The 13,176-nt window shown below is 46.4% G+C and overlaps 1 protein-coding gene across 1 annotated transcript in view; it reads left to right on the forward strand.

Moving 5' to 3' along the window:
• The first annotated feature begins 3,729 nt into the window (after positions 1-3,729).
• The window catches only part of cmklr2 (chemerin chemokine-like receptor 2), a 63,819-nt gene continuing 54,372 nt past the window's right edge, over positions 3,730-13,176 (forward strand). The window contains exon 1 of the mRNA XM_066688630.1: positions 3,730-4,080. The gene's annotated coding sequence lies outside the window, so the exon portion shown is untranslated. The remainder of the gene's footprint in view (positions 4,081-13,176) is intronic.

A 13,176-nucleotide genomic window follows, 5' to 3' on the forward strand; every position in this document is an offset into this window, starting at 1 on the left:
AAGTTGCTCTTCTATCAGCTTGAATCAGTCGGCCCATTCTCCTCTGACCTCTAGCATCAACAAGGCATTTTCTCCCACAGGACTGCCGCATACTGGATGTTTTTCCCTTTTCACACCATTCTTTGTAAACCCTAGAAATGGTTGTGTGTGAAAATCCCAGTAACTGAGCAGATTGTGAAATACTCAGACTGGCCCGTCTGGCACCAACAACCATGCCACGCTCAAAATTGCTTAAATCACCTTTCTTTCCCATTCAGACATTCAGTTTGGAGTTCAGGAGATTGTCTTGACCAGGACCACACCCCTAAATGCATTGAAGCAACTGCCATGTGTTTGGTTGGTTAGATAATTGCATTAATGAGAAATTGGACAGGTGTTCCTAATAATCCTTTAGGTGAGTGTACACATACGTTTTTAAGTGTATTTTAAACCTTACAGAAACAGATTAACACAGGTATATACAACCAGAGGAATGCAATAAAAAAATACCAAAATACACAATAAAATGCGATATAAGGTGAGATGCCATGTCGATTACTATGTATTGGTTCAGTATAACTGAAATGAAACACGTCCTTGAAGGCCCTGCTGGCAATCGAACTACGATACCCACAGTTCATTGCGCGACATAACGTCCCAGAAAATTATGAGCAATAGAGAGGATCCCAGAGAGTGCTGGGGCTCAGTGGCTTTTACAGAGTTTTTATTCTGCCATTTAATTGTAATTATTTTTCTAATTTCGGTTTTAAGAAATTACAATCTTTTAAATATATTTTGCCTTGAGTATATTACAGAATACTTGTATATATTAATTAAATAAAGTATTAGGAATACAACGAAAAGCAGATAGTCTGCGAGGTTGACAGGATTATTTTAAAGTGAGAGTAATTTTCCCATATTAACTGAAACTGTTCGGTTTAATGATAATTTTATGAGTGAATGTTTTATGTACAATATAGCTAATCTTGATATAGCTATTTTATTATTCATTTATTTATACTACACCTCGTAACATATGTTTACTAAATAAATAGAAAATTAAACTCGGGTTGAATATATACACAAACACCCTTTATAAACACATTTATTTCAGTTTAGAACAATTAGTTATCGCCATAAAGGAATAATTACCTCAGAGTTAGTTTAGAAGTACATGTGCATACAGCAGTGTATCCACGACATGCCTAACTGTAAACATACAAACTTTGCAAAGTAATGGTTATGTTTAAAGCACATTAAGCCACGTTAAGCTTTTTTAGACTCTCCCTCTGCTGCCGTGTGGTCAGCCATGATCATCTATCATGCCTGATCTACATTGTTTTTGAAAGTCAGTGTGAAAACTGTCAAAAAGAGTGTGTAGAGGTAACTGCACATGCACAGCAAGAATCGCGAGAGCACAGCAAGAATTGCAAATGTGTTGCAGAACTGAACTGTTAGCGTAAAATAAAAACCATAAGTGTTGGTTTGGACATACAAGTTGTATTTCTGTGCTCACTAATTTTGACAGTGAACTCACTCCATACCCACGACACAGGAGGGAGGCAGAACAAGTTCTTTGGAGAGAGGAACAGTGTACGTGTCGAATTGATGTCACAGGATGTAGGCATTTTGGAACCGGGCTGGTAAGTTAGGGTGAAGTGAAACTTGGTCAAGAACAGTGCTCCGCACACTTGCCATGGGTTGAGTTGCTTCAGGGCCTGGATGTACTCCAGATTTCTGTGATTGGTGAGTACCAGGAAAGGATGCGTTTATCCCTCTAGCCAATGGCACCACTCCTCTAATGATGATTTGACAGCTACGAGTTTGTGATTACTGATGTTGTAATTGCGCTCGGTGGAGGAGAGTTTCCTGGAAAAGAATTGCAGTTTGGGGTGCAGTCCCTGCCTGAAGACGGTGAGGAGAGTGATCATCACACTGGCTGCTGGCAGTGGGTGTGCGGAACTGCAACGCATAGTCAGATGACATGTTCTGTCAGAGAACCAGAAGTCACTCTGCTGCATCCTTCCCCCTCTGCTGGGTGATTGAACATGTCTATGAAGTGGCTGAGGAACATAAGAACATACAAAAGTTTACAAATGAGACAAGGCCACTTGACCCATAATGCTCATTTGGTGTCCATTAATAACTTAGTGATCAAAGGATCACATGCATTATTTTTGAATGTTCCCAAATTGTCAGCTTCAACCACATCACTGGGGAGTTTGTGGAGATTGTGACAACTCTGTGTGAAGAAGTGTCTCCTGTTTTCTGTCTTGAATGTCCATTTGTGTCCCTGTGTCCGTATATACCTGCAGATCTGGAAAAGCTCCTCTGGTTTGACGTGGTCAATGCCTTTCTTGATTTTGAAGACTTGAATCAAGTCCGCACGTAGTCCTCTCTTTTCGAGGATGAAAAGGTTCAATTCCCTCAGTCTCTCCAAGTATATTGTCACCACCTATGGATGAGCTGTAGCGGGCCAGTAGTAGTTGCAAGCAGGCCGGCGGTAATCCAGGCGGGACTACTGCATACGTCATAAACAGCCCAGGCTCCAGCTTTTCATAATTAGGGGGGGCCAATGAGACTTAAAGGGGACATAACATTTCTACTAAAAATTAATAAAAACTACAACAACAATATTATTATTATTATTATTATTATTATTATTATTATTATTATTATTATTATTATTATTAATTAATATAGTAAAATGTGTCTCATTTAAATAGGCTCTTTAAGGTGACTAGGGTGTAATTGTTAAATTATGTTATTGATTATTATTATTATTATTATTATTATTATTATTATTATTATTATTGTGGGCTTTTGTTTTTGATATCCTTATGTTTTTTCTTGTGTGGGATATCCTTTTCATTATTATTCTGTGTATGTGTGTGTGTGTGTGTGTGTGTGTGTGTGTGTGTGTGTGTGTAATTTTTTAATGATGCAGTTGTTGTTTTATTTGAGCCCTGTAGCTGTTGTTGATTTATCAATGGCTTCCAGAGCCTCTTCGCACCTGTATGCTGTCCCTTCTTAACAAGGTCCGTACAGGAATCGAGAACAACAAAGGAGAGCCCACTGTAGCAACAACAAGACGAAAGCGAAATACTACGGCAGTGCTACATTCCGGCCATGACCATGGTCATCAAATTGATGTGTTAAAAATATCATTATTTTCTACATTAAAGAATTTCAACTTTAAAATGTTAAATGAAAATAAATACAAACATTTTAAAAACCGAATGTTTATTTCGAGGCGGACAGTATTTAGGAAGCTATCCCAAGTAGTGTCACCAACTGAGATACCATTTGGCAGTGGCAGTTCTGATAGCAGTGCCACATTGTGTCATTTTGCCAAATAGTTTTAGGCTACATTGTTCTTTGAGTGTTAGGACCCTATGTTTACATAACACTTAATCATAAAACGTATTTTTTAGACTCGTCTTATACAAGTACGGGTTATAAAAGTATAATTTAGAAGTATGGGGGAATCGATTATCAATCAGAATATATAATTTTATTGAGGGAAAGGAGCCAACATAGCTACAACTCTTACATATGACTTATTTGAAAATATAGGATTTAAAAAAATGTACACCGTTATGTACAAGAGAGCGATTAACTTTGAATTTAATACCGCAATATATATACGGACATACACACAAAAGCAATTTTGCATTTTTTAAACTATTGTTTTTGTCAAACTATTTGGTCACTTTGCAATACGCATGTGCAGTGGAAGTCGCCTGCCCAATAAGGGCAGAAAGTACTTTTCTCTGCCGAATATACTTTTGCATAATATGAGCACCTCAACAGTTAGAGTGCCCACCCTTTTGTTGTTAACTAGAAGTACAGTTTGAGCTCATTTTTTATTATTTTAGTTTAGTTTGGTCTGCAAAGTTGCGGGAAAAGCAGGTACAATCCTCGAAAAAGAGAACAACTACGCAAATAAAGGGAGGCTAGGTGGGCTGCAACTAAAGCTCTCGTTCCCGGTGGTGGCATATTTTATACGTTTTCCCACTTTTTTTTTTTTTTTTAAGCAACCGTGGTCACGGAAATAAAAATAACTGTTTCTTCAAAGAAGACTGCGAAACTGAAATTAAGGTACTTTTTATTTTGTTCTGTTGTCGGTAAAATACTGTAAAATCAGTTTTATATGCATTTCATCCAGAAACTACTGAATTCCTTTTTTCATTACAACCTAATTATAATTAATATTAGAATAGTACGACACGTTTTGGATTGCATTGTAAGTTTTCGTTTATAATGATGATTACACCGCGGTAAAATTAGCTTGACGTTTGATACTAGTTTGATTTTCGACTAGCCTTACCAGACCTGAATGAAAAGACCCCAACCACAACAACTAGCGTTTTCAAATCAACTTTCACACGAAGAATACCAATTGTGAATTCTTTCACAACCTTTGTTTTACTTGTGAATCATAAGAATAATTTGTGAAAATCATACCGCACATTGGCTATGTGTACCAACTCCTCTTATTTACATAGCATAATTGCATGACATTAGTAATCGTCGAGAAAAATATATGGATTGGTGCAAAAGGGGGAACGTGTTGTATGCAGCTTGTCCAGTTAAAATGACGTTTGTCGTACTTCCTGTGTTAAGCGCCATTTCATAATACAGAAGTTGTGTGTCTTGTTTTCTGTGGAAGAACATCAACGGATTTGAAATGGAACTGATTGATTTCTAGAGCTCAAGCATCTGGGTGTCAAACGTTCAAATCACTGGTCACTGAATTTTTGTCTTACCGTCCAACGTAGTATGCCTGTATGAAAAAAGTAACTTTTGCCATTGACATTTTGACAGCAACATTCCTGTTGACATTTTGAACAGGTGTTTTTACAAATCAAAATAAATCTAAATCCAGTATGAAGTGGTCTTACAACCCACCATTCTGATGCCTGTTTGTGCCTGATGACAAAATATTACCAGCATAAAATACCTAAAGTCAGCAGTAAAAACCAGGGCCAAGGAAGTCACTAAGATGAGACACGGAATGTAATTTATCTGAAATTGATAGTACGTTTTTTTTAATATTTTTATTTTATTTACTTAGTAATTTAAGTGATATGCAATGTTTCTATTTTCATTCAGTACTGTAGTGTTTTAAGCTCTTTGCTATGGAATTCACCAGCTTTCATAACCATAGGAAATAATCAGAGAATAATCAGATAAAGGAAGAGCTTTAATTGGAAACAGTTTTACAGACACAGCATTAGTTTGCTCTCACTTCTCATCTCTCACATGTCTGAGACTAGTCTGCCCGTGGGAACCGGGGAACCCCTAATTATCCCCTTGCCCCTGTGCACCCCTCTCCCCAATCACTGCTCTCCAACCTTTCCTGTGCGGGGCCAGCATTTGACCCTGAAAGCCCACACAATTTCTCGCTCACTAATTCAGATCAATCTGCAAAACAGTCTGCCCCATTCACAGAACTGAGTGACACAAACTTACTGCACGGCACACCAAAACCCCCAGATTGCTACAGTATTTTAAAGAAATCGCCTTTAATGTTCTATATAAGTTTAAGTAGGTACTGTACTGTAATTATTATAATTGACAAACCTCATTGCTGTGAGTGCTTAGAATCCTCATTGTTGAATATGCATTCAGGTCAGTTTCCAGTTATCTTTCAAGTCGGAAGCACTTCCCAAGGGGGAGGGGTTTCTGCGCCCTGCCGTAGGAACCTGATCGAAACGTCACTCTATCAAAGCTGCCATTGGCCCCTGCGCTCCTTACTCAGAACAGGTCCCTTCCCACATCCTGTTCCATAAAACGTGATGTCAGCGCAGGTTCGTCCTCTTTTGCCACTTCACCTGGACTGAGAACGTGAGCTATTACTATTATTATTATTGTTTTTACAATAATTATTATTATTATACAGTTGGTTGGTTTCACGGCTGTGCTGTCACCACCGTTTATTTCTGTGTCTATTTGTATTGTTTAGTTATTATTTGATAGCTAACCCAAATGTGTTCTGTCCGTGCTCCGGGGCTCCGGTGCGCTTCGGATTCAGTTTCGGACACAAATAGCACACTTTAAAAAAAAATAGTCGTGTTTATATAGTGCCATATATATTCTGACTGCTTGCTGTGTTGGTTTTTTGTCCACAGGGCTTTGTCCTCCACAGCAGGAGCACTAACAACAGCAGTAAAATCCGAGGCCCAGCTGCCCGGCCAGAGCCTCGGTGTGTCGTAAGAGATCTCGCTCGAGTGAGGTGCTCCTCCGCCGGCTTGCGCCCAGACTACAGCTCGCAGCTGCGGCTGTAGGAGATTTCGCTCCCTCAGTTTATAGAGAACGAGCACTGCTAGCCCTCCCGGTCCGTGCGTGTAGGCCTCGGTTTTAGATCCCGCTACGGCTGGTGGTCTACTACCTTCGGCCCACACGGACCCTGGACTCCGCGTCACCCGGTGCCCCTGAAACCCCGGCACACACGGTGTGGTTAAGCCTACGGGCCTATGCAGCACTTGTATCCAGCACCTGGTGCTTGGTATACAGTGTTCAGTCCAGCAACAGCAAGGTTGCGTGTGGTTGGTGTTGCAGCGCCCCCGTGTATGTAAACTTTGCTGGGTGGAGACGCACTTACAGCAGCGGGCCCGCTAGGCGCTCCACTTGTTGCAGAGGTGTTCCAGTTGTTGTGTGCCCCCGGTGCAAACACTGATCGGCACCTCTGCTGCACGATTTGCTGTGCATGTGCGTGTGCGCTCGGCTCGGCGATGAGCTCCTCTCGCCCCCACCACTGTGCCGCTTGTGGCCAGCGCACCTTGTCCGCCTGGAGTGGGGAAGTCTTATGCCCTGTCTGTCTGGGCACCGAGAGTGGGCGCAATTTGGCCACGACTTCTTGGTCTGCTACAGCGCGCCTGGAGGTCCACCGTTTCACCATGCGCCGCCACAATTGCCGCCATGCCTGAAGATCCCCCACTCTGGCGAGTGCGCTGGATTTCTGCCTCTCCCCGAGCCCCTCCATCTCCTCCTCCAGGGCTAGAGTGACAGAGACAGCCGCACACCCCACGCTTGCGTCTCCTCCTGCTCTCGCTGCTGCGCCGGCTGCCACTAAGGCACCTGCCACGGCAGACGCGCCCCTCCTGCCTGCAGTGCCCACGGTGCACTACCGCCTACGGCCACACGCGCCCTTCCCCCCCCCCGTGTGCATGTGACCGACAAGGAAGAGCGGCAGAGCCACCCGGGCTACCTACCCCTCTTCGGCGTTGTCCCTCGCCTCCTCCCTGCCACGCCGTCAGCGACGGAGGTCTGGCTCTATGGACAGGGAGCACGATCAGGCAATCCTGGCTTTGAATAGCAGGTTGGACCAGATCTGCGCTCTCCTGGCCATACAGGCAGCACAGGCAGCGCAGGCAGCGCAACAGGTGCCGCCCCCCCAACACCATGACACTCCACCGTCGGTTCACACTGTGCCGGTGGAGACTGAGGGGAGTCTGTCTGCCCCATCCCAGGATGAGGGCAGTGGACAGGCCACCTGGGAGGAGGACTGCCTGTCTCTGGGTCCTCACGAGGACTCAGAGTTGGAGGTGAAGCTCATGGAGGAGGAATTGGTTGCTCCCACCCCTCCTCCTCCATTGAGCGTGGACACCCCTCCTGCTCCCACGGGACAGGACAGGGAGTGCTGGGTGGTCATTTAGAGGGCCATGGAGTCTCTCAAGCTCCCCTGGCCCTCTGACCCTGCCCCACTGCGCTCCAGGTTTGAAAGGGGTCAGCACGCGCAGTGGCCCACACAGGCCCTCCCGCTGCTGCATGATCTCCCGGAGGAGCTGAGAGCTACCTGGGACCATCCAACAACAGCCCCCGCCCCAGCCAGGAGAGGGGAGGCTTATGCCAGGACCGTGATGCACCAGGAGGCAAGGGCGACAGGGCAATCCCTGGCAGCCATTGTGACGGTGTGCCCCCAGCTTTGGCTGTCCCAGGCACGGCGGGTCCCTGAGGCAGACAGGACTAGCCTCATGGACGCCCCTATTTCACCGGGCTTTACTTTTGGCCTCTCTGTGGAGGAGATGCTCATACGCACCCTCCAGGAGAGGGAGAAGTTCCTGCAGCTGGCCTGGGTGTACCCCGTGGCACCTCAGGCCCAGCAATGCAGGCTGTCTGCGGCAGCTCGCTGGCGGGGAGGCCCGTCGACTGCGGCTCCCAGGCCACAGCCCAGGCAACAGGCTGGACCAAAGCTCGCCACCCACAGCAGCTCGTGGTAGGAGGGGACCCGGCCCAACCCCACCAGCTGAGCCCCGCCCCTGAGGCATTCCAGCAGCCTCTGGCCCACCCTTACACCCCCCAGCAACTCTCAAATTGGCAACACTGCACCCAAGACTCCAAATTATATCAGTTGGCTACTCCCTACAATTTCAGGCCCGTCCACCTCCCTTCCAGGGTGTGGTTTGGACGCGAGTGAGGGACCCATTGCATTGTGCAGCGCTTCGCGTCGAAATCACCGCTCTCCTGGAGAAGCGAGTAATCCACAAAGTGCCCCCGCCCAGGCAGCAGGAGGGATTTTATTCCCCATACTTCCGTGCCCAAGAAAGATGGTGGTTTCCGGCCCATCTTGGATCTGAGGTGCCTGAACCACCATCTCAAGGTGTTGCGCTTCAAGATGCTCAACCTGCGCACCATGTCCCAGGCCATCAAGCCCGGCAACTGGTTCACCACGTTGGATCTGAAACATGCTTACTTACACATCCCCATTGTGCGGGCGCACAGGAAGTTTCTCCGCTTTGCCTTCGAAGGCCAAGCGTTCGAGTTTGCTGTTCTCCCCTTCGGCCTGTAGCTAGCCCCACGCACTTTTTCCAAGTGCATAAACGTTGTGTTAGCCCCCTCACGTTGTCAGGGGGTCCGCGTCCATAACTATCTAGACGACTGGCTGGTTTGTTCTCACTCGAGGGAGCAGGTTCAGGAACAAACAAACCTGATTTTAGGCCGCCTCTCCGCATTGGGCCTTCGGGTCAATCGAGAGAAGAGCTGCCTGACGCCAACTCAGTAGGCACAGTTCCTCGGACTGCGCCTCGATTCCGTTGCCATGCTCGCCACGCTGGCGCCAGAGAGAGATGACTCCATACACATGTGTCTCTCCCTCTTCTGACTGAGAGCTTGTGTCCTAGTGGCTGCATCACAGACCCTCCTTCAGCTGAGCCAGTGGTGGTTCAGGTCTCTCAGGATGCATCCTCGCCGCGATCAAGCACGCCGGGTCACGGTTACTCCGGCGTAGTGTACTGTACTGTCTAGTGTACTGTCTAGCACGCCGTCTGCTTCTGTGGGCGCAGCCACGGTTCTGTTCCATCAGAGCAGTTCACCTCCCAGGCCTGGCCAACACGGCGGCAGACCTCCTCTCTTGGGGAGGCCCCCCATTCTCGGAATGGCACCTCCACCCGTATGTGATACAGCAGCTGTGGAGCCGGTTCGGCAGGGCGGACGTGGATCTCTTTGCCTCGGCAGAGTCCACACACTGCCCACTATGGTTCTCCATCCAAGACCGCTCAGGAACTCTAGGGATCGACGCACTAGCCCACACGTGGCCACGCTGTCTCCTTTATGCGTTCCCACCATTTCCCCTTCTCCTGGTGGTCCTGGAGAAGATCAGGAGAGAACGAGCAACAGTTCTGCTGATAGCCCCTCGGTGGCCTCGCAGATTCTGGTTCGCAGACCTGATCGCCCTCCTCCACGGAGGGCCTTGGCAGCTCCCAGTGAAAGCGGACATGTTGTCCCAGGTGCAGGGCATGCTTTGGCACCCCAATTCGGGCCTCCATCAGCTCTGGGCCTGGCCCCTGAGCGGGAGCGACTGATTGCCTGGGGTCTGTCAGACGCGGTAGCAGCCAGTATTCAGTTGGTGAGAGCTCCCTCACCGATAGCAGACGTTTAGCACCTGGTGCCAAGACGGCGGTCAAGACCCAATTCATTGCCCCATTGGGGTCATATTGCAATTTCTACAAGAGCTGTTGGACCAGGGCAAGTCCCCATCCATGCTCAAATGGTGGCCATCTCCGCATGTCATGTCCGGATTGATGGCGAGCCCCCTGGGTCTCATTTCCTGGCTGTGCAGTTTTTAAAGGGAGCTCGACGTCTGCGGCCTCCTTGCACCCCTTCACTGCCCACATGGCGTCTTGATGTAGTGCTGGACGCACTTTCCCAAGCCCCATTTGAGCCACTGAACTCAGCTGAGCTGAAGCTAGTGTCACTTAAGACTCTGCGAAATGCGTGAGCGAGTTACACGCCCTGTCCGTACACCCATCGTGTGTCCGTTTTGTGGGAGATGGCTCTAGGGTCATGCTACGGGCTAACCCTGCGTTCCTCCTGAAAGTGCTGTCTCCATTCCATGTCAACAGGCCTATTGAGTTGATGGCTTTACATCCTCCTCCCTTCGCTTCAGAGCAAGAGAGTCGGCTTCACCTGCTCTGCCCTGTGCGGGCCCTCAGTTGCTATTTGGAACGCACTAAGGACATTCGGCGCTCAGACCAACTGTTTGGGTCTTATGGAGCGCGGACACAGGGCCAGGCACTTTCAAAGCACCGCCTCTTGCATTGGATTGTGGACACCATTACCATGGCCTACGAGTCGATTGGTACCCTGGTGCCTGAACACCTGGTGGCCCACTCAAATTGAGTGAACCATGTTTTTCCCTTCCACCGGACTATGCCTTCCAGTCGAGCCACCACGCGAGCTGCTCCTGGATTTACTGACAGCCCTGTCGTTGTGTTCCCAGGGTCTGTCACGCAGCCTACAGGCACGTTGTCTTACGAGGCCGGCCCTGTATATAGTTGGTTCATTATATGTTGTGATGCGGTGGTACCCCGCTCTGTATATATAAATGTGTTAAACAGCAGGACTGTGGCTCCGTCTGATCTGTGCAGCATGGAGCTCACTGCTGCTGTTTCCAGCTTGTGACGAGTCAATTGCTTACATATGTATTTACAATCTTTGTGGGGTTGTGTGCCTTTAAGACAATTACCTGAATTTGGTTTCAGGAAGTCTATATAAGCCTATATGTGGTAGAGAAAAGGGGGGCGGTTCTCTATGGTGCTGAGAGGGAGGAGAAGACCTGGTTGTGGACATGTTCTTTGTTGTCGTAGTTGTGAGATAGAGATCATTTCGAAGACGTAGAAGACGGACCCGACTCTATACTGGTTGTATACAATGGCTCCTGCCATTGTGACGGCTTTTCAGTACACATTTGAGATGCTGCTATTTTGTGATACTGTTGCGTGAAGGGACGTGGCGAATGAAGATTGTCGTAGCACCAGGATGGCTTAAACTCTCTGTATTTGTTGTGTAATTAACCTGGGTTGTCTTTGTGTAATATTGCAGGTCTGATTGCTTACGGTGTCCATATAATGTCATGACATACCATTAAAACAGAGGTGTACACTTCCGTTAAGTGCTAATGGAATTATAGTTTTCTTTTTATTGTATTTCTTCTTTTGATCGGTTTGTTGTTTTATATTTGGATAGGGGATTTTGGGAATGTATTGCTTTTCATTGCTTTCTTTTGGAAACTATATGATTCCGTTAGCACTTTTTCAACATTGAATGTTGTATTGGAGTGTTGGTCTAGTAAAGAACCTAATGTTTATTTGAATGTGATTATTTTTGTGCAGTTGATAACTATTCCTGATACTGTTCTGATCTGGATGGTTTGTGTTCCATGGGTTATCAACTTATTACTTTTCTGGGACACGGATGGACTCTTCAATGGACACTTGATGAATAAGTGTATACAGGACTTAATAAGTAATAAGTCGATAATCCTTAACAGATCTTACTGAACTGTAAGCCTGCATGACTAAGACCACTCCTTCTGCTGATTCACAGGGAGATCTGGACAGTGCATCAGGAGCTTCATTCAGCCTTCCTTTCCTATATTCCACAACAAAATCAAATTCTTGCAGTCTCAAGGCCCATCGTACCATCTTCGAAGCCGGTTTCATAGTATGGAAAAGCATGAAAAGTATGATGATAAGCAGTGGTAAGCTTCTGTATCATATTCCACTGCTCACAAACTTCCTGTAACAGGTTTGACACAAACTGTGGACCACAATCTGAAACCAAAAAGCGTGGAGTGCCCCATCTGGTAAAAACTTCACGGACAAGCACACTTGCAATAGTTTTTGCAGTGGCTACTTGAAGGGCAAATAATTCAATCCACTTTGTATAGTAGTCCACCACTACAAGCAATTGGGTTTTGTTTGTTGAACTCCTCAGGAATGGGCCCATAAGATCTATCCCTATTATTTCCCAAGGAATTGTCACTGCAGTCTGCTGAAGCTTTCTTGCAGGGCGCTGATTTTCAGGTTTAACTGCCTGACAAGTCTGACATTGACGCACATTTTTGGCCAGTATGCAATCTCCACAATTCATTTCAGTGTCTTAAAGCACCCAAGATGTCCACTTAAAGGATTATCATGAAATGCCATAAGCACATCCAGACGTAGACTACTGGGAACATAGATCTGCAAATGCGTTCCACCATCACGCATAACTGTTTGTCTGTACACTTTATCCTCGAGGATCACATAGTTACTTATAGTTGGTCCACCACACTCAGGATTGATGGAGTCTTTGACCAGACTCTCATAAATCTGTTAACACTCCACATCATCCTTCTGTGCTCTCCACACATCATCTAATAAAAAAGGAAAGGGAGTAAAATCCTTAACAGATCTTACTGAACTGTAAGCCTGCATGCCTAAGACCACTCCTTCTGATGATTCATAGGGAGTTCTGGACAGTGCATCAGGAGCTTCATTCAGCCTTCCTTTCCTATATTCCACAACAAAATCAAATTCTTGCAGTCTCAAGGCCCATCTTACCATCTTCGAAGCCGGTTTCGTAGTATGGAAAACCCAAAGCAAGGAAGCATGGTCTGTCATTACTGTGAACTGCTTTCCTTCTAAATAGTGTCTCCAACGCTCCAAAGCCCACACCACAGCCAAACATTCACGTTTAGTAGTAGCATAATTCTTCTCAGGAACAGTAAGAGAATGACTAGCATATGCTAGGACCTCCTCATTGACACTAGGGGTCCTTTGAGCCAATATGGCTTCCAATCCATATCCACTGGCATCAGTATACACAAGAAAAGCACACGACAAGTTTGGATACCCCAAAATAGGAGAAGACACCAACCTCTGCTTTAACTCCTCATATGCTGTCTCACAAGCAGAAGTCCAAACCCAAGGA

This window comes from Amia ocellicauda, chromosome 16 (genome assembly GCF_036373705.1).
Source record: "Amia ocellicauda isolate fAmiCal2 chromosome 16, fAmiCal2.hap1, whole genome shotgun sequence".
Classification (NCBI taxonomy): Eukaryota; Metazoa; Chordata; class Actinopteri; order Amiiformes; family Amiidae; genus Amia; species Amia ocellicauda.